The sequence below is a fragment of the Aphelocoma coerulescens genome, chromosome 1, assembly GCF_041296385.1.
Source record: "Aphelocoma coerulescens isolate FSJ_1873_10779 chromosome 1, UR_Acoe_1.0, whole genome shotgun sequence".
Lineage (NCBI taxonomy): Eukaryota > Metazoa > Chordata > Aves > Passeriformes > Corvidae > Aphelocoma > Aphelocoma coerulescens.
The window spans coordinates 112,486,984-112,505,400 of record NC_091013.1 but is presented as its reverse complement, the minus strand read 5'-3'; the positions used below and the strand labels follow the sequence as shown (position 1 = coordinate 112,505,400).

Sequence of the window (18,417 nt, the reverse complement as noted above, 5' to 3'; positions counted from 1 at the left end):
CTGATTCTATTCAAAAGTAATTTCATGTAGCAGCTACAGGCCAGTGGATATTCAGCATTTCTTTGACCAGGCCTGACAGGTGGGCAGGTGGTGGTTGCCCTGTTCAGTTGCATCTTCTTAAGTTAGTTTCCCTGCTGGTGTAAACCGATGTCATTCCATGAAATTCAAAGGATATGTCAGAATTTAGTTACAGATGCATTTTATCGGAATAGAAAATTCTGAGTGTGTGTTCTGGGTGTATTCAGACCATGTCATCAAAAGCTGAGGCAAGACCTAAATATGAAAGCTGCAGTTCAGCATCTTGCTAAGTGAAGAAGAAAATAGTAAGTGTAGAATTCAAAAATATGTATTGTGGGTTTGGGATGCCTAAGTAAGAGTGTAGTAAATCTGAAATTTTAGATTTCATTTTCCTAGCCCTTCCCCTCTTACATCCCTGTTTTCCTGTTGCTATGCAGACAAACATCCTCGGTTATGTTTAGGATGCCTGTTTATAGGGCTTTCTTTCAACCCAATCAGGAAACTGATTTGGGCTAATAAAAAAGGCAGTCAGGGAAGGCTTTTTTCATTTTTAAGAGAGAATCCTAATCAGAACTATTGCACAGAGTAGCAAATGATTGTGCCAGTGTAGTAGAAAGCAAAGTGCACCATGAGACAGGGGAAGGAATAGTTTAAGGTGCCATTGCCACCAAACACTTTGCATTTGAAACGATATCTTTAGAGGAGTTCCTATAAACATGCAAGTACTGCTGTGTGTTTGTTCAACAACATGCTAACAGCTGCCCACCAAAGACTCCAGCAAGTGTAAAAGGGAAAGACAAGTGGGTTTACTTATCGGAGATTCAGTTTATGTGGGGAAAACTGGGTTTGATAGCAGTTGTATGTCTTTACTTATAAACCAGTTTCATGATATTTTAGAGGTGCTGTTTCTAAGCTTGAGTGTGTGAGTCAAGAAATTTGACTCATAACCTGACATGAAATAAAAAGCAAAGCATATGAGAAAGTAGCAGACCAGAGGGATCAGATTTTCTGGCTGTTACCTTGATACTTTTTTTGGCAAGTGATAAAGGTTAAAGGATAAAGGATTTTAAGCAGCCAAGAGAGTGCACGAGTGAAGCAGGGTCAATATCACAGGAGGAAATAAAAGACATGCTCTGCCCCAAAGTCTAACATATAAAATTGAATAAGATGTCAGCTTTATGTAATATTTACTCTAGGGTGGAAATTAGTAGTTACCTTAGCAACACTGGCATCACCAGAGACATAGCCATGCTGACTCTGATTTACAGAGATGCGTTTACTTTGACAATGTATTAAGTAACCTTTCTGAGTGTTTTACTGTGTTTTTATGATGAACAAGGCACACTGCAACCAAGAAAAATGGGTTCTCCAGATTTCAAAACACTACATGCTGGTCAGATCCTTATCTGGCATAAATCTAAGGCTTCATTTGCCAAGGAAATAATGTTGATTTATTGCAGTGGAAGAACCAGATCATCATTTCAAGCAGCACCATGGTTTATTACCAGTCACTCTTTTAACTTGTCAGCTATGAGGGGCTTTGATTTTGTAATATCATGGTCATGAAAAAGAGAATGGTTAACAACCCTCAGTGCTGCCAGATCTACTGGGGTAATTGAAGTTTGCCTTTGCCTCTAAATTCAGGGTTGGCTTAGATTCCCTTCTGTCACAGAGTGCTTCAAATATTAGCAACACAACAAAGAAGTCATTACTGAAAGCACAGCTTTTTATCAGGAAAGTTCTGCATTTGGTCCTATGATTCTGCATGGTTCATATTACATGCTAGTTGAATTATTTAATCCAGTAAAGTTGTCAGCACTCTGAGTTTCCTTATACACATACCACACAGCCATCTTCAAAATATACATTAAAGTATGCTGAATCTTATTTTAAATACTCCAAGCAAGAATGAGTCTGCTGTCTTCCTGGCTGAATTATTAGCTCTCAGTACAAGGGAACTGCTCCTTATTTGGATGCTGAATTTACTAAATTTTTAGCTTTTTCAGCTCATGTACTGTGAGTGAATTCTGATACTGCAGATTTTCAGGTTACTTTAAAGTATAAGTACACTACTTACCATATTCTGTAAAGTTTTAAAATTATTTTTCTCCATAGTAAACAAAACAGATTGAATTTATGGCATGATTCTCTGGGTTATTTTGGGGATCTTCTTATAACTCTACTAAAATCTCTCCTTAAACCACAAGCACCAAGTGTTGGTACATGTTATCCTTCTACCACCTGTAGACACCTTGTCCCCAGAGGCAAAAACACGTTCCTAATTTTGTTTCACTTTTTTATGCCTCCCAGGTCCACAGTTTATTGGGTGCAAGGAAGGTAGGTATTGATTTTCATTTTGTTCCTCCAGTTATATATTCTCTTTGCACCTGGTCTTGTCCTGTCAATTTTGAGAACTTGTTCTTTTGGCCAGGATTTCCAGGCATGTGTCAGCCAATTCTAAATGGAGGGCTCCAGCCATCATATGGAAGTGGGTTATAAGATGCATGAAGGAAGCCACAACAGCTACCCCATGTACAGAAATCAGAGGTATTTGCCAGGGAAACACACTGAGCACAATGAAAAAAGATACAGAGTAACCCCCTGGCTAAAATGTGAAATTTGTCTATAGATTACAAAGATACAGGCCCCACTTATAAACAATGCTGTGATGTGAGATTTCCAAACATGCATGCATCAGGCAATTCCCAAACAATACATAGGTGCTGTTTTCTGGCAAATTCTGAGTTAACCAACAACTACTCCATTTACCTGCATTATTGACTCTAGAGCTTATATCCAAGTTGCTCCCTGCAAAGACTCTGTAGCCTTTCTTTGATTGGTATTTTCTGCAGTAAACTCTGCTGCCCTGCAGGGCAAAATCTTCATTCCTTATTACCAAGTGCATTTTCTTGTATTTTTCCATATTAATATACAATGTTGCTTTGACAGCATCCCAATCACTGAATTTACACCTTTCTGTAGCGGATCTTTTTTTTTTTTAATTTTTGCTTACTATAATGAACCTTCATGCTACCTACAGACATCACTAGGTATCACACAGACTGCTGATAAAATTACTCAATAATTTTGAATGATAGATTTATCCTTACTGGACTTTGCTAATAATGCATTTTCACTCTATAATCAATTATTATTTTTAGAAATCTGCCACTTATTCAACTCTCATTCCATCTATTGTGCCATGTTAATTTTTTGTTAAAAATCTTGCCAATACCACAGAAAAACAAGGTAAACACTTTTAAGAAGTGTTGGTATATTCCATTGCCATATAAACTAGGCATGTGACCATGTCCAGAAAGAGATAACAGTTCTGTACTTTTTAATAAGACCCACATCTCACAACTACCATTAACTTTCCGGTTTTGATGCCACAGAATCTTGAGTGAACTGACTTTTAAGTGTGCGTAAAGTTTGAATCAAGTAGTGTTTGTGCAATCTCCTTATCAGAAACCTTTTCTAACATCACAATTTGATCTTGATTTTTAAAATCCTTTAGCACTTTCTCAGATTGATTCAGATCCTTGATTCAAGCCAAGGTCCTTGTTTGTAGGGATGAACTCTACAGCTATTTTTTTGAAAACATCCATTCTGGTCAGGTTAAAACACAATATTTTTAAAAGGTTATAGATTCTGATACTGAATCATATTCTCTCGTTATGCTAATAATTTTCTTTTTTTTCCATCCCTGTATTAAAGTTGTTGTTCTTGCCATAGCATTTTATCTCATGTGGAAACATCCTCTTACTTTGTCTCAAGTGTGATTCCAATTGTCAGCTGTATATTTATTTACCACTACTTCTGATTTTTCTGTCTGGGGTTGATAATGGCCTATTTTATCATCAAATATTTTTTTTCTTTTTCTACTATATAAGATATAGATCTTTTTTTTCTCTCTCTTATTGGTTACAGATTTAGTTTCTGATTGGTTTGGGGTTTTTTACCTAGGGCTGTAAACTTGCTTATTGTCTTCTAAAATTAAACAGTTAAAATTAACTTTATGTTACTATGCAAAAATAAATGTGAACTAGTAAATTTATGTTACTAGCAAAAAAATGTGAAATATAGCTTCAAACTTATGGATTAATTTGTAGCCAATATTTATCAAACACAAAGATTGATCAAATATTAAATATCTGTATTTTCAGTGGGAATTAGAGGTTTTAACTAATTAAAATTTTAATGGCATTAATCTGTCCAGTCTGGGGTGGAGAAGTATGTTAGCCATTTCCAGGGTTTGGGTGTTTTTTTTGGTTTTTGCCTGCCTGTTATTTTTGTTCATAATCTTATCATTTTGTTTTGCATATGCTGTCATTATTTGAGATGAAATCAGGGAGTTTTTTAGCTTTTATTTATTCTTCCTATTTCTAATGATTAAGAATAGCTAAGTGAGGTCCCTAGTCCTGTATGAAATCTCTGTGATCTGTGGATTTTTAATGGATGCTCAAAAGATTACTAATGGTACTGCATAACCCTGGAGAGATTGTGGGAACTGATGAATATCCATTCCCTTGTTTTGCTAAACATATGGAAGACAAGAATATTTAAATGTGCCTGCTTGGGAGCTGGCCTGTATTCCTTTCACCATGAGCTATTTGAAGCCTTTGTAGAATGCATGGAGCAGACTAATTCCTGACTTGGTTGTTGTACCACTGAAACACTTGTGAGATGCGTGTTTGTGGCTCTCCTTTTCCTCGCTGCTAATTTCCAGTTCAAATCCATCCTGACAGGTATTATGCTCTTTGTGCTTTCTACTGCACTCAGTTCATCCCACAAATGAACAGTGCAGGACTGGGTACATCGTTGCTTGAACCAGCAAGAGGTTGCAGAAGGCCACCTATTTGTTCTCATTTCATTCAATTTAGTGTTCAAAAGTCTGAACAGCTGCACAGAGAGTAGAAACCCCCCGTAACTGAAAGTTTCAGCTGTAGAATCTGTCTTCAAGGTGCACAGCTGAACACCGTGCTCGTGAGCCATTGTTCACCCTCTTGCAGCACCAAACCTCCTTGCAGAACAGGTGGGTGCAAGACTGGACACTTTGGCTCTTAGGTTTCCCTTTCTTGAGTCACTAAAATATACTCTTTGCTAGCAAGCTACACAACAAACCAGCTGCCATGTATTAGAGGTGTCAGAAGTTAAGGAATTACTTCCTAAAACCACTGTGAACTTGCAAGCAAATGTTATGGGGGGGGAAAAGGGTTCTGTTTAAGTGACAGATGAAGCATGTTTTTAATTGCTTTGAGAGGTGCAGAAGTGTCTAGAGAATGGATGATCCTGTGAATCCTAGTGCATCGAGCCCTGCAGTGTTGCAAGGGCACAATACAAGTCCATGAACTAAGGCAGAGCATGGATAAAATAGAGATGTATAACAGCTCTAGGAAAAAAAAAAATAAAAAGAATAAATTAGAAATACTTTTTTCTACTGGTAAACACATGGATAACAGTGACACTTCTGAAAATAAAGGTTAAAATCAACTCCTTAGGTGCAAAGGAAGAAAAGCAAACATTTTTTGCATACATTTCTGGATTCTGTGGATTTTTCCCATAACAGTTTCCTTGGAATTACTTCTTTCTTGATAGGAGGAACTAATTTTTATGTACAGGAGCAGCGCCTGAAGAAATCATTAGGGCAATGAATATTTCAGAAAGAGCATGGGGAGCACTTCGGGGAGAAAGGCATATCAGCAGGAAACCTGTTCTGAGGAAGTTTATGGCATTTTAAATCATTTCCTGGCCTCTTTTTTTGCATGTTAGGAGATCATTATATTGGCAACGTATTCATCACAATTTTGAAAGCTGGATTTTTCCCTGCTACAAGGGGAGAGGGTCAACAATAGCTGTGTAAGAAATGTATTATATTTCTTATTTGCAGCAATAGTGTTTGCATTCTGATTTTATTGTTTGTTGGTATTATTATTTTTTTTTAATGGGAGTTATGAATGACCAAAGGGTCAGAATAAAAAGCTAGATCTTGTCAATCCACAGATGCATGGGGTGAGAATATGATACTGAACACAATGAGAGGTGGAAGCTTGTATCTTGCTGCTGATCCTGTGCTTGTCCCCTTTGCTTTAGGTAAGGACACCAGCTCCTGCTCTGCCTGAGTTCCCATAGAAGTGAAATGAGCTGCTGTCACCAGAAAAAAAGTTTGCATTGTCTCTGTGCAAGGTAGGGGCTCAGAGTTCCTGTTGCTCATTCCTGTTGTCCTCGGGAGCCAGCCTAGTTTGGGATTCCAGTTTGTGAAGCTAACTATGGGATATAATTTTTTCCCTTCTGCAAGCCACCACACCCCAAAGACAGGAAGCAGCTGTGGTGACAGTGTCCTTTGGAGGCCTTCCCCACCCAGCCCAACACCCAGGTCCGTGTCAGCACATTCACCTGCAACTTCAGAAACTTGTGCTTCTGGGTCCTCCACAATTTTAAGGCCAGGCAAGATAAGAGGGGGAGGACAATACAAATTATTTTCTTTCTGTTCTTTCCTAGTTAGTGAAGAAAACAAAAGGGAAGAAGAGAAGGAGGTAGTCACAGTTTTCTTGTCTGGGGACTGCCTACTCCATCAATAGCAGGCTTGCTTTCAGTTCAGTCATCCCTGAGAGCTGTGCCTGCAGTGAGGGACGAGGACTCATTGACACACCTCCAGTCTCACTGCCCAACAGGGACAATGAAGAGTGTGCTTAGGTGATGTTTTCTGTGCAATTTTCCTTCCAGGTGATTTTTGAGCCATCATTCCCAGTGCAGTTCTCAGTCTGACTGTGGTTGGGGTTCATAGTCCAGCCAGCAGCTCTGCCCTGCCTGTCTGCAGCTCATTCTGCCTCATAGCACATGGCTCTGAAATGTGCAACTCTGTGCCTGGGTGATAATGAAGATGGTTAAAGGAAGGAGGAAATAACCAAACTAATCCTGAACCTGCTGGAATATCTTGGGGGATTCTGGATAAACCATTGCAACTCAAGTCTTGTCAAAAGTCATCCCTGACTTTAGCCATTTGGGGAAGGATTGATGAACCTTCCCCATGCTGAAATATCTTCACAAGGAGTGAGTTGATCTTGGTTGGCTGCCAGGCACCCACCCAACATCTTTCTCACTCTTCCTGCTTGGAAGAACAGGGGGACAAAATAGAAAGAGAAGAGATCACGTGCTTAGGTAAAGACAGGGAGATCTCTTGCTAATTACTGGCACAGGCAAAACAGACTTGGCATTAATTAATTAATGAGGAAATTAGTTAATGGTAAAAATTAATTTATTGCTAATTAAACTAGAATTGGATACTGAGAAACAAAGAAAAAAACTAAAGCATCTTTCCTGCACCCCATTCCTCTCTCCCAGGCTCAACCTCACTCCTTCATTCCCCATTCTATCTCCTCCCCATTTCAAGCTGTGTAGGAAGTTGGAAGGTTGTGTTTCTTCCTCTTAACATCACTTATCCCCTGCTCCAGCATGGGCACTTCCCATGGGCTGCAGTCTTTAAGGATAAACCTGCTCCAGTGTGGGCTCTTCATGGGCCACCTTTCCTTTGGGAAGTATCCATCACTCTAGCATGGCGTCTCCCACAGGCTGTAGTGTGAATATCTGTCTCTTCCAGCATGATTTCTCCAAAGGCTGCAGAGGAGGCTCTGCTCCAGCATCTGAAGCACTTCCTCCCCCTTTCCTCACATCTTTTTTTGTTCCCTTTGTCTACTGTGTTCTTCTTTTCCTTAACCAAGTTTTCCTTGAGACACCACCAGCTTTGCTGTATCTTGAGGTAGCTCAGTTTTTGAGCCACACAGGGCAGTCCCTGACCTCTTCAGCACCTGAGGGTTGCTGTCTGTTACAAAACTCTACCATGGCCGGGTGGGATGGAGTTAATTTTCTCCATAGCAGCCTCTGTGGTATTTTACTTACGAAACTGTCTTTATGTCAACCCACGAGTTTTCAGCATTTGTTCTTTGATTCTTTTCTCCATCCCACTGGAGGTGTGGGAACAAGTGAGTGACTGGTTGCAGGCTTAGCTTCTGGCCAGAAACAACCCACTACAAAGTCAGGATTTTGCCCAACAGGTAGCCTCAGGAAGACAGCAGCTCCCAGCTTCTGCTGAGTTGGAAACCTCTGCTTCATGTATAGATAATATACTTGTCACAGCTCAAGGCAGCTTGTGTCACAGATCAGGAGCTCCACAGCAGAAGGAACCTCTCATTACAGGGGAGGGGGACAGGAACTGTCTTGAGATGAAACTTCACTAAAAAGGTTTTGAAACAAATTTAAAAAATGAGTAGGAATAAATTGCCAGGGCCAGGTGCCATTCACCCATGAATATGAAACTGGTGAACTGCTAACTGTGGTTTGCAATATATTCTTTGTATCATCCTCAGTACCCAAGGAAAGAAAGTGCTAAGTATGACAGAAACTTCTAAAAAGAACTCCAGAGCAATCCTAGTTAATATAAACAAGTAAATCAGATTTCCATGAGAATAAATTTGGTAGGAGCTGTAAAATAAGGAGAATTAATTAGCAGATCCATGAATAAATATGATGCAGCAAATGAAAGTCAATAGGTTTTTTGTAAGGGGAAGTAATTTTTTCCCCCTATGTGACAGGCACAGGTGATACAGTCAGTGTCATTTACCTAGTTATGTAAATTAGCCTTGAAACACAGGGCTTCCTGAAAAGCAGGAAATTATTATTAGGAGGTGCCTTTGTTGGATGATAAATCATTAGGAGGTTAGGGTTTATAATGGAAATTCATTATCAGTGAGGGTCCAGGTCCTCTGTTTGGGACTCACCATGCTCAATATGCAAGCATATTTTCACCTTGGAGAAAGGGATGAATTGGAAAGTTAAACATGGTGACACCAAGCAGGCTGCAAAGATGCTTTGTGTGATGAACAATTGGATAACACAGGGTCAGGCAGTAGATAGTCCCAGCTTTGTGTATGTTTCTTTATATGTGTGCATATGTGCGTGCATTTGCAGCCTTGATGAACTCTAAATAAGCTGTCATGCAGGAGTGACCTGTGTTATTGTGAATATCTTAGTTTTTTGAGAAATTGTCCTCATTTTGCACCATTCTGTATATTTCTAGTACAACGAGAGTTTGAATGCTGTGATGTTGCACTTACCCCATCTCAGAGAAGGAGCATTAGAGCTCAAAACAGCATGTGGAGAACAGGAAGGCCAATTATGGCTTCATATGAGAAAAGATTAAAAAGATTAGGTATATTTATCATGGAAAATAAGTGGCTGAAACAGAGATATGGCCTGAAAATTAATTAATGGGGGGAAATTAAGGTGTCAATTCCTAGCTGTTATACAGGAAGTAGGGGACATCTGTTGAAATTATTGGAAAATAAGATTAAAGCAAGTGAAAGTGTTTAGGTTTTGTTTTTTTGCTAAGCATGAATTGTGGTGAACATAGTCATACATTTCCATGGGTGTTTGCATACAAATGAGTCCAAAAAGGACAAGGACACTGACAAGTGTTAAACTTTGGGGATCTGCATTTATCTGTTGTCTTAGTTAATTTGTATGTTTTAGTCTGCCAGATCTAAGTGACTCAGCATAAGGATCATAAGGATCAATTTAATGCTATTTTACCTAAACATTTCTTCCTAGTCTATAATTTTACAGTCCCAGGCATAATGAAGAAATTTAGCCTTTTCACATTAATTAGTTCTTTTTATATAACTTCTGTTTCTATTATTTAAGTGCAAATAACTGCACTCCTCCTACATCCATGACCAACTTAGTGGAGAGTCATAGAGGAAAGGCAGCAAATTCCCAGATTAACTAAAATATTACTTTCCAATGAAACAATACTTCACCTTGAAAACAGAAAAAAAAAATAGTAGTGCAAAAAACTGTACTCTTGGTATTTACTGAATGTTAGATCAGCAAGCACTTGCTAATCAGCACCAGAATAGGTGGTCACAGAGGCTGAATTTGTCCTTTTTTCACATGTGCCTCCAGATTGCTGGTTGGGAAGACTGGGATATGGGAAAGAATATTTTGCAATTTCCTTAAAGTGCAGCAATCTCTATGAGACAAGGAAGCTTTGTCTTGAAACATTTTGCAGTAGTGTGTTCATAATCCTAATGATACCTAATATTAATAATATATATGGGATATCTATTACTTTGCTACAGCATATATATTTTAAAAAAGACCCTTTGCTTTACCTGGTGGCACTTCTGTGTATTAATCTTGGAGGGAAAAGTGGAAGGAGAAAGGGTGGATGTTTCCAAGCTAACATAGACAAGGACAAGGTTTCTCACCTGCAGGAAGGGATAAAGGCTGAGGCTTGCTAAAGAAGTAACCTAGAGAGGAGCTCCCTAGGCTGTAATTAGGCATCTGTCTGCTTTGCTGTGGTGCAAGGCACCTACAACAAATCATGTGGAGAGGCTGGTTGCTCATCACACTTCAAGGCAAAAAAGTGCCTAAATATGACCTTTGGTAACCCAGCTTCAGGAATTTATGTTTAAATGATGCAACACCCTTTGTAAGAATTTTCTAGAAATGTTTGTTTATGGTGGTATGTTTCATGATTTTCACCACGAAGAAAAGTTATATTTTGAAACATCTGAAAATTGCAAGTTTACTGAAAAATCTCATTTGTAAAATTATCATGTTCTCTTTTTCTCTTTTCTGCCTTAGAATCACATCTCAACCTTTAAAGGACAAGTGCCGCTACCTTGTGAAAATGTGCTCTCAGCCTTGCTCTTCAAAGTTCAGATCAAGCGATGCTGCCAAGATGTATCCTTCTGTGGCAAATAATTCACAGATGCCAGCTCACTGGAGAATCCAAAAGCTTTGTCTTATGCCAGCCTAACTTCAGCAGTATTTTCCAGAGCTGTGGATTAAGTTTGCTGAAGCAAAAAAATGACGATGTGTCTGATCTATTTCAGCAGCTCTGCCAGACGTAAAGATGATTCATCAGTGTTCCCTCTCTAATAGTGACTATCTCCAGTGGGCAGTAAAGAATGACCAAACTGACTATCAGATGGCAAGGAGCACAAGTTGGAACAGCATTTGCCTTGCTCACTTTGTACTCGATTGTGTATCCAGGCATTCCCATCTAGACTAGCAGGGGTTGCTCGAGCATTTAATTGCTTGAATCCCAATGAGCTGAAACTGCTTGGTTCAGGAGATAGCATAATAATGGCATTCTCCTGAGGTGGCTATATCATTTTTTTAAGCTTTACTGACGAGCTAGAAATAGTCACAGATTTTAAATGTTGCCAATGATTATATTCAAAAAGCATGGAAAATAGGAGCCTACATTTTCTGCTACACCTGTGCTCCTTCAGGAGCAGCAAAAGAAGGGAATGTGGGCTTCACATGGAACTACCTAATTATCTGTCTGAATACACACCGGCTTTGGCCACTGTTACAAATTACACCATATTGTGGTCCCAAAAGGAGACAGTCTGATGCTAAACCCTCCCACTCCTGTACCACTGTGTGACCACATCAAGATTTGAGAGAACTGACTCCATGTTAGCTTGAGTTTTTCAGTGCTTGAAGTACTCAGCCTAGAGGTGTCTTGCTACTATCAAGGTGGCAAGAAAGATCAGACTAGATAAGAGACTCAGGGAAGAGGGAAGTGTAAAATATTGCAAACTTGGATTCTGCATTTCACTTGTATTTGAGGAAAAATGGATGTCTTCCAGCTTTGTGTATGAGTGGTGTCACTGGGGTATCTGGTATCCAACTAAGCATGCACCTACCATGTGTCAGTAATTGCAAATGAGATGATTTTCTCAAATTTGCTACTTCACAATCTTTGTATGGGGTTTTTCAGTTGTTTTTTTGTTTGGTTGGGGTTTTTTTAATAGTTTTTCCCACAGAGTTTGCATGAGAGGGTGAAGGTTTCCCATGTAGAAGAAGACAAAATGCATGGACTTGGGATACAAATCCAGCTGGAGAAAAACATTACCAAAGAAATCCAGATAGTCAGTGACTCATGTAAAACACAGCTTGACGTTTGAGCATGCAAGGTGATTCGTGGGATGTGGCTTAAAAACTCCCAATTTTTAATGTTTCTTTATGGGGAAGGCTGTCAAATCTGGAATAGAATATAGGATTTATTTTTATTTCAGGGTAGAAATTGTCTTTTTGATTTTCAGTCTGCAAAAGATGAGCACTTGCCAGTGCACATTTATACACAGCCAAAAAAAAGAGAGCATGCTTGGGGCAAGCAGGAGCAGAATTAGTTACAGGCTCTGGTTTTTCTCCACAGCATGATTTATATTGATACGTTCATTTTGGTAAATGGCATAAAACTTAGTATTTTTCACTGGTTTAAGTAAGAAAAGGTCATACTGTTGTAATCCTTATGGCTGTAACTTAGGTAAGTAGAATAGGAATAATTCTCCCCTTACAGATGAATAATTCTCTTCAGGCTTTCACTTAATTTTACACTATGGACTATATAAATACGACCCTTTTTCTCCCTGGAAGACAATCTGAGCTCCAGTTTAACAAGCCTTATTTATAGCATGGGATTCTTTCACTTTAAATGTTCATTTTTCTGGGATTACCTTCTCCTTAAGACAAAGCATCTTCTGATTGGGTTTACACCTGAGAAGGAGGTACATGATAATTGATGCTAGGTTTGAAGAATGGCAAAAATAGCAACATAAGATCTGAACTTCCCTCATAATGCTTTCTTTTCTCCTGGGGGAGGTAGGGTGGGTAGGAAAAGGCATAATAGGCCCTTGAAGAAGCAGAGAGAAATAGAGAAAAAACTTGTGATAAGCCTCATATTCTTGTTATAATTGCTTCTTAGAGTCACTTTGCTGCTGATAAGGCTTGTGTGCTGCTTCTTCTTCTAATCTCAGTTTAAATTCCTAGTTTAACCATACGTACCTTCCCTCTGGTAAACAGTGATTTGACTGTGCCAGTAGCATTATTTTACTATCAGAGAAGGATACTTGGAGGTGATAACACTGTGCAGTGTAACTTTGCTTTGCATAGTACTTACCTGTTTCCTTAATATATTCACTTTCACTTGTAATTCTAATATGGAAAGACAAATGCCGTAATCCATGGATAATTAAGAGTCTAGACTAATTCTGTCATGTCAGTGCTTTCTTTATCTGCCCCTAATCAGATTAAACACCTTAATTTAGACATTATTGACATTGTAGATTGCAGAACTCCAAGGAAGCTGCTAGAGTGTATCATGTAGTTGGAGTTGTTGTGAATTTACTGGCCATTTATAATCTGTAATATTTTGCAAAGGGTACAAAAAATGAATTATGGAATCCAAAAGTATATTCTAACATAAGGAAAAATGAAAGTACCCATCTGTCAAGACATTAACTCTATTGGCCCACTTATCTTCTCAAGAGAGAGGTCACTAAAAGAAAATAGAGATGAGGGAATTATTTTCTCAATAACTTTTTGCTGCAGCTGAGAGTTGCACAATGAGTTGCACTGTAAATATTAGTGAATCAACACAAAATCAGTCCATTAATTAGAGAACTCACAAGCTGTTTGTTCTTTATTTCAAAATCAACTGTAGTCACAAATGTTTTGGTATAAATGTTGGCAATAGCCAACATGCAGGAGGACTGGTTTAAATTTGGATTTTCTGTTTTGTAGCCAACCCTGACTCGCTAACATGGTTTGCACCTAATAAGAACATACTTTGATCATGGGCTGCTTGTGTGTTCCTAATGGGATTTCATGGAATAAAACCACAAATGATACCTCAGAATATATCAGGAAAAGTCTTCTAGTAAAGATGAAGAACTCGTAATTACAAAATTGCATCAGCAATTATGACCAAGTTTTATTTTTATCTCTGTTCCAAAATATATTTGAATAATTATCATTAGCTTTAAAAGACATTCTCCTTCCATGGTTTTGTTAATTCTCTTCCAACTACTTCTTCTCTTGATCAGAACAATATATTTTTAAAACACTTGATTTGAGAGTGTGTACTTATGATGATGGCAGTCAGTTCTGAACACAAATTAAATTGTGACCTTGACTCTGGAAGGTTATGGTGTGCTTTGTACCTAGTCTTTGCTCACAGCATCAGCAGTTGGCACATCACAGGTAGTGCCCATTTTCTCTTGAGTCTGCTTTGGCAAAAGAGGTCATCACAAAGCATCTGTATTCTCACTTGGAATATCCTGACAAGAGCTGTATTTAATTTTTAAGTTAAAGTAACTCTTGCTCTGATCTTAAAACAGAAGGCCAGATTTATCCTGAGTGAAATGCCTACTGAATTTGTTTTACTCTGGATAAGTTTATTTTCCTGTGTCAGATTTCAGCCTAAGGCAATTGCTTCTGAAAGTTTATTTTGCAATGTCTTATATGTGTTTGCAGAAATGTTTCTCTCTGTAAATAATGCCCAAAAGCTGTTGTACAACACAGTGCAATACCATTAAAATGCAGACTCTGTGAATTTGAAATACCACTGGACAACTGATGATAGAACAATGGAAGAGATGAATTTATCTTAGAGAATATTATGCTGTTCTTCATGACTCTCAGACCCACACAAAGTACTGAATCAGATTTTTTCCATTATTGGCACTATAAAATTTAACTGAGAGCTGCACAAAATGTACTTGTGTAATATGCATCAATCATAGATGCTGTAATCTGAGCAATAATAGTGCTAACTTGGCTTGGAGAAAAAGGCTACTATTTGGTAAGTTGTGTTCTTTAATGTCATTTAGGTACTCAGGATGCTTTTGCCATTTAGGTTTTTTTTCCTAAGCTGTAAACCCAGAAAGGAATGAATGAGATGGGAGGAAGAAAAGATAGAAATTATTGTGCTCATATCAAATGCTAGGCGAAGAAAATCTCTCAGCTAATTGTTTGTAAGATGGACTAGCTACAGGGTTGTAACCTAATTAGGATATAATTCCCACCATTTGATAGAATAGTTGCTACAAAACATTGTATCTAAGCTTTTTTACCAAATGCATTCTGCACTACAGATCAAAATTAACATTTAAATTTGTCCTGCTGACTCCCCTGCCAAAAGCCCAATTCGGTTTCCAGAACTTTGCACACTCTTATTAAAATGGGAGGTTTTAATACTATAATTTTTCTCTTTTTCTTTGTCACACTTACATAATTCTCAGAACTGTTTCTCTTTCACTTGTGTACCAGTTACAGGTCTCCTGCTGGTCTAAGTGGGACACAGAACCCCAGTATAAATCATCCACTGATTCTTCATGAATGGCTTTTGACTTGCATATTATTCATTCTGGTATATTTTTGAGTTGTGCATCCCTCTTGTAGCTTATATATAAGTTAATGAAAATTTTCCCCCCCATGCTCCTAAGGCCTGAGGATCTTACCCTTATTTACAAGAAGCTGAAACCTGAACCAAGCAGGTGGTGTATATGCTTGTGGCTGGATGTAACTCTGGTGACAAGGACAGTGGTGTTAAGAGTGCTAAAGATATACATTGACCCACACAAGGATCCTGAGTTGTCCAGAGAAATTTTGGTTGCCCCATCCCTGGAAGTGTTTAAGGTGAGGTTGGATGGAGCTCTGAGCAGCCTGGCCTAGAGGAAGGTGTCCCTGCCCATGGCAGGGGAGTTGGAGCTGAATGATCCTTAAGGTCTCTTCCAAGCCAAACCATTCTGTGATTCTATGGTATAGAGGATGAGATGAGCCCACCTTCAGGAGGGCCAGAATGGCCTCAGTCTCACTCACACCACGTGAGTCGCTGTGTGCATGCCTTGAAACCTCTCACAAGATCAGAGTGTTCTGAAGGACCACCCTGAGCTCAGGCTTCATGACATGGTCGTGTGGCTAAACTTTACTGCCAGTGGTCTAGAACAGCAGGACTACTGCCATGTCCAACTCAATTCTGACGCTTCCATCCAAAGACTAGGTAAGCAGTAGAATTTGGTTTTGTAGACATACACGCTAGTGAGATGGCAGCCTTGATTGCATTAAAAAAATTAATAGAATTAATGATTTCACTTCTTAAGTTTCTTTTGAGAGAGGACAAAGTAGTGAAGTGATTTTAAATTAAATGACTTTATTAAAAAGTCCACTTAATGCAAAGATTATACAAATTACTGCATCTGTAATATGACAGTTGTCATGGTACTTTGGTTTGCTATTGAAAACTTGAGTCAATAGTCTCCAAGATCCTGTTGACAATTTCAGACTGCAAAATAACCATTTTATTCTGCAGTTCTTATTACATGCATTTAGCAAGTATCACCCTTTGTTTGTGATGTTAGAAGTGCTATTTTTTTAATCTCTTATTCAGATTGTAAGGAGAGATCAACCAACATTCAGAAGTAGAAATATAACCCACACTGGGGTGTGGATTTACCTCTTTATCCTGTTGAAAACAGAAAGTAATGCAATGCCGTGCTTATACCTTGTGTTCCCTCAAAAATATGCACCACATGTCACTTGGTATTCTGGGGTCGGATTTTTGAGCCTCCTGGTGATGATGAAGGTTTTTGCCTTACTCTTTTGTCTGATTTCAGTAAGACTACCTGTTATTTTCTTTTTAGGCTGAAGCTGTTGTGGAAGTTGCCATCTAACTGTGTTCATGTTTCACCTCTGGTGCATTCAGTTTGTCTGCACTCCTTAGTCTTCTATAAAGCAGAGACAATTCTTTTCAATTTTTTAGAAGGACCTTCCTGATAAGAGCAGTGCATTCTAGAAAAGTTCCTCACTGTTGTGGTGTTTCAGAAATATCTCTAAAGGTGAGAAGGTATTGGAAATTGCTGTTATTGCATCAGTGTTGATCATGCTTCTGCACCCAAAAGTATTTCAAGTTTTTGAAGGACATTTGTTGCTTAAGGCCACCTTATGCCTGATGTCACTACTACAGCACCAGTCATTTTCTAGATAGGTAAAAAGACTTGAAGTTTATAAAAAATATTGCTGGAATATTAACAGGTGTGCATTTGTTTTGCCTTTTTTAACAAAACCAGGGATTTCTGTTACTGATTAATGTCATCAGCAAATGAAGGTAACTCAAAATGGGTTATGCCCATTTATGATTATCTTTCTCTTGATTCCAACAATAAATAATGCAAAAGTAGCAGGGCATGACAAGCCCTTATTTTAATCTTTAGCTTCCTCTGCTAATTCTTGGATGCTGATCATCACCTCTGTACAATCAGGATGATCACAAGGGACCTGGAGCATTTTGATTACACTGTCCTATCACTTCCTACTATTTTTTTTTCACAAAACTATTTCTCTAATGGTCTTTTGGCTAGAAATACCTTCCCTCATAAAATTATTTATTATCCTGCACTTTATAAAGAGGTTTAATATTTTTCCTTTGAGGGGGTTATGTTTTGAACCTGCAAAACTCAAACTTTTTTGTGGTACTGAACAATAGTGTATAGAGAAACAATTCTCATTTACGTATTATATCGTTGAAAAGAAAAATTATGCAAACATATAATTATGAGATATTTGTAAAATGGAGAAGAGAGACCTCTACAGTAAGTTGAATTATCACCTTATTAAGTGACTATTGCTGAAAATTTTCCCCAAAACAAATGCACGTACACATCTATAATTTCTGTTCTCCAGTCTGCTATCACTGCAGTTGTCAGAGTCACAAAATGTGCACAATATCTCCAGCAATGTCATATCTCTGGCCTACATGTGGTGCAGTGTTTGACTTTGTTCTCTTCAGGATACCTGTCATCTGCAAAGCAGGCAGCCTGCAGCTTCCACAATCTGGCCATTTTTAGATCTTGGCAGTGCTCTGAGAGAGCTACTCATTCGCAGGACGTACTTGTCATCATCACCAAATCTTCATTTTTGTATTTTCAGAGCATCACAGGTAATAACAGAATGGAGTACTTGATAATCTGATATAGACCTTAAGATACATTTCTTCAGAGGTGTTTCACACAGCTCCTTCAATATTTGGTTGTATCCAGAAAAAAAGGATTCAGCTGGCTTCTATCTCTGCTTTCCTCTTCATCTTTCCTAGAGTTCTGCTCTTTAAACTTTAGCATCGTTTTTTTGCAGCTAGCAGAGAAGATGATACTTTCAAACCTTGAGTGAGTCAAGTCCAATTGAAAAATGCAGGATGAAGCTTCAAAGCCCAGGATTTACCAATAAGATCCATAGAAGCCAAGGCTCGTATCATTTGAACTAAATCTTGCAAACTTAGAGATACTGGTTTTTTTGGAAAATATTTTGCAATTTCACAATTAATTCCTACTGTAAGTCTGACATGATACTATGAAGTATATATGTTTAGTGCATATATTGTAATAATACCATTGTCAAAATGTTAAAATATACTTAGTATGTATTTGATAAGTTAATTAGGAATGGATTGGCAAAGCTGTTTCAACAAGCTACAAATATATGTGTAAAGGCAAACAGCTCCAGTTTTTTTCCCTGTGTGAATTATGATATCATAATGTTACAAAACTACAG

The 18,417-nt window shown here is 38.3% G+C and overlaps 2 long non-coding RNA genes across 3 annotated transcripts in view; both read left to right on the top strand.

Moving 5' to 3' along the window:
* The window catches only part of LOC138114881 (uncharacterized), a 69,819-nt gene extending 55,070 nt beyond the window's left edge, over window positions 1-14,749 (top strand). The window contains exons 2-4 of one of the 2 annotated variants that reach the window (XR_011152859.1): window positions 2,329-2,355; window positions 6,112-6,204; window positions 10,663-14,749. This is a non-coding gene — a long non-coding RNA (uncharacterized lncRNA). The remainder of the gene's footprint in view (window positions 1-2,328; window positions 2,356-6,111; window positions 6,205-10,662) is intronic. The other variant, XR_011152858.1, reaches the window with a different exon arrangement.
* Window positions 14,750-15,146: 397 nt separating this feature from the next.
* Window positions 15,147-18,104, top strand: LOC138119927 (uncharacterized). The gene is made up of 3 exons (XR_011155674.1): window positions 15,147-15,874; window positions 16,515-16,709; window positions 18,001-18,104. It is a non-coding gene; the product is annotated as an uncharacterized lncRNA (long non-coding RNA).
* Window positions 18,105-18,417: the final 313 nt, after the last annotated feature.